At 44.1% G+C, this 3,348-nt stretch overlaps 1 pseudogene; it reads right to left on the bottom strand.

Annotated features, from left to right (window-relative positions):
- Positions 1-2,592: 2,592 nt before the first annotated feature.
- LOC145718661 (large ribosomal subunit protein uL15 pseudogene) lies at positions 2,593-3,099 on the bottom strand (annotated as a pseudogene).
- Between the last annotated feature and the right edge of the window lie 249 nt (positions 3,100-3,348).

Genomic DNA, 3,348 nt, shown 5'->3' with positions numbered 1-3,348 from the left:
AACGTGCCCTCCTCAATACCCACCACCAGGCCAACCCATCCTCCCACCCCCCTCCCCTCTAGAACCCCCAGCCTGTTTTTCAGAGTCCATCGTCTCTCATGGTTCGTCCACCCCTCCGATTTCCCCCGCTTCATTCTTCCCCTCCCGCTACCTTCTTCTTCTTCTTCTTTTTTTTCTTAACATATATTGCATTATTTGTGTACCATATCTTCTTTATCCATTCATTGATCAATTAACACATGGATGGCTTCCCTATGTTGGCTATTGTCAGTAATGCTGCAGTAAACATAGGTGTACATATATCTGTTTGAATTAGTGTTTTTGTTTTCTTTGGGTAAATACCCAGGAGTGGAATTACTGAATCATATGGTAATTCTTTTTTTTTTTTTAAGATTTTTATTTATTGGGGGATGGGGGCAGAGGAGCAGAGGGAGAGGGCCAAGCGGACTCTGCACTGAGCGCAGAGCCTGACACAGGGCTTGATCTCACAGCCCTGAGATCACCACCTGAGCCAAAATCAAGAGTCAGACGCTCATCTGAAGGAGCCACCCAGGCACCTCCGTAATTCTATTTATAATACTGTTTTCCACAGTGGTTATACCAGTTTACACACTGCCCCCCTCCCCCGCTGACTGAATGAAGGTTCCCTTTTCTCCACATCCTCACCAGCCCTTGTTCCTTGTCTTTTTCATTACTAGCCATTCTGACTGTTGTGAGGTGGTATTTCACTGTGGGTTTGATTTGCTTTCCCCAGTGATTAGTAATGTTGAACATTTTTCACAAGGGAGTCTTTTAGAGCAATGGAACTGCGCTTTATCCTGATTATGCTGATAGTTATGTGAATCTATGCGTGTTTTAAAATTCATAGAACTGGGGTGCCTGGGTGGCTCAGTTGTTAAGTGTCTGCCTTCAGCTCAGGTCATGATCCCAGGCTCCTGGGATTGAGCCCCGCATTAGGCTCCCTGCTCAGCAGGAAGCCTGCTTCTCCCTCTCCCACTCCCCCTGTGTTTGTTCCCTCTCTCGCTGTCTCTCTCTGTCAAATAAATAAAATCTTAAAAAAAAATTCATAAAATCTACATGTCTAATAAGTTAATTTTGTAGTGCTAATTTAAAACATTTTTTTAAAACTTAATGGCATAGGGCGCCTGGGTGGCTCAGTTGGTTAAGCGACTGCCTTCAGCTCAGGTCATGATCCTGGAGTCCCTGGATCGAGTCCCACATCGGGCTTCCTGCTCGGCAGGGAGTCTGCTTCGTCCTCTGATCCTATCCCCTCTCAGGTGTTCTCTCTCTCTCATTCTCTCTCTCTCAAATAAATTAAAAAAAAATTTAAAAAAAACTTAATGGCATAAAGTGACACCTTATTTATATGTCATGATTCTGTGGACTGATCAGGTGGTTCTTCTGCTTTCCTTTGTGTTGGCTGGGATATTGGGATGCCCAGAAGGTCCAAATGGCCTCACTCACAAGGCTAGCAATATGTATTAGCCATTGACTCAGAATTTAGCTATGACTCTTGGCCAGCAACATTGGTTCTTCCACTCTTAGTACTCTCTGCATGGCTGGTTGGGCTTTTTTGCAGCATGGCCAGTGGGTTCCATGGAGTGTTCAAAAGAACAATCTCCAGTTTCCAAGCACTTATCAGGTCTCTGCATCATGCTTGCTAAAGCCCCATTTGCTGTAGTTAGTCCTGTGACCAAACCCAGAGTCAGTGTGGGAAAGTACAGGGCATGAATACGAGGAGTGCTGGCTCCTTAGGGGCCTCCAAATTAATGTCTTTCACAGATGGTGAGTGCTTTTTGTTTTGTTTTGTTTTGTTTCCTTAAAACAGCTTTCCTTCCAGATTATCCATCTTCCTTCAACAAAAACATTAAGAGACTCCAGTATCTAAGAGGGAGTAATTGAAGAAGATTGCCTGTTATTTAAAAAAAATGTAAACTGTGATTGTTTGAAACATGTTGAAACTGTGTTGTTTTCCTGTAAGTGTCGATGATTATAGACCCACATCTTTTTTTTTAAGATTTTATTTATTTATTTATTTATTTGAGAGAGAGAGAGCATGAGCTGGGGGGAACAGCAGAGGCAGAGGGAGAAGCAGACTCCCTGCTGAGCAGGGAGCCTAATATGGGGCTCCATCCCAGGACCCCAAAATCATGACCTGAGCTGAAGGTAGCTGCTTAACTGACTAAGCCACCCAGGTGCCCTGTAGACCCACATCTTGACAGAGATTTGAGTTTGTTCTTTGTGTACCCGATTACTTTCCCCCATAACTCTATCATTAATTGACTCTCAGTATAGGGAATGGGGTTCCAAAAGCACTTACATGAAATATGGTGCGAGTGGATCTTAAAAGTTCTCATCAAGAGGGGGCGCCTGGGTGGCTCAGTTGGTTAAGCGACTGCCTTCGGCTCAGGTCATGATCCTGGAGTCCCTGGATTGAGTCCCACATTGGGCTCCCTGCTCGGCAGGGAGCCTGCTTCTGCCTCTGACCCTCCCCCCTCTCATGTCCTCTCTCTCTCTCTCATTCTCTCTGTCTCAAATAAATAAATAAAATCTTAAAAAAAAAAAAAAGTTCTCATCAAGAGGAAAAAAAAATTTTTTTTTTTTGAAAAGCACCTGTTAGCATTTAATGAACCCCCCCCAAACATGGCTTCAAGCTACTAGAACGCAGGCGCCCCCGACACCCTTAATCTTCTCCTCTGCTCTTCTATTGAAGAATTTGGCCTTCACGATGACAGGCTGTTTTGGGAGTTTTCCCTTTCCCAAAACTTTGTAGTAACCCAATCGCACCACATCAGTGATAGGAGCAGCTCCAGTCTTGGTTTTGGCGGCATTTACCTGTGTCTGCTCACTGACCAAGGTCCACAGTTTATCACGGTTGACAGTTGGGCAGAAGCTCTGGTTCCTCTTTAAGTGGTAATGTCTCATACCAACTTTTCCAAAGTAACCTGGGTGATACTTGTCAAAGTTGATCCTGTGGTGATGCATGCCACCAGCATTACCCCGGCCTCCTGGGTGCTTCCGGTGCTTGCCGATGCGACCGTGGCCGTGGCTCATGTGGCCCCGAAGTTTCTGGGTCTTCCTCAGTCTTGATGGCATGTCGGCAGCCCAGACAGAAAAGCAAAAGGAAAAATTTTTGTAACCATACGTGGTTATGGATGTTAACTAAACTTACTGCGGTAATCATTTTGCAATATACACATGTATCAGATCATTGTGTTATACACCTAAAACTAATACAATGTTATATGTATTGATTATATCTCAATTTTAAAAACACAAAAGAGCTCACAGCACTGCAGACAACCTTGGGATTAATTTTGGGGATAGAAAGGAACCTTCTTTTTTTAT

This window comes from Leptonychotes weddellii, unplaced genomic scaffold (assembly GCF_054177405.1).
Source record: "Leptonychotes weddellii isolate Sample4059 unplaced genomic scaffold, ASM5417740v2 HiC_scaffold_19333, whole genome shotgun sequence".
Classification (NCBI taxonomy): domain Eukaryota; kingdom Metazoa; phylum Chordata; class Mammalia; order Carnivora; family Phocidae; genus Leptonychotes; species Leptonychotes weddellii.
This window is presented reverse-complemented; position numbering and strand designations above follow the sequence as displayed.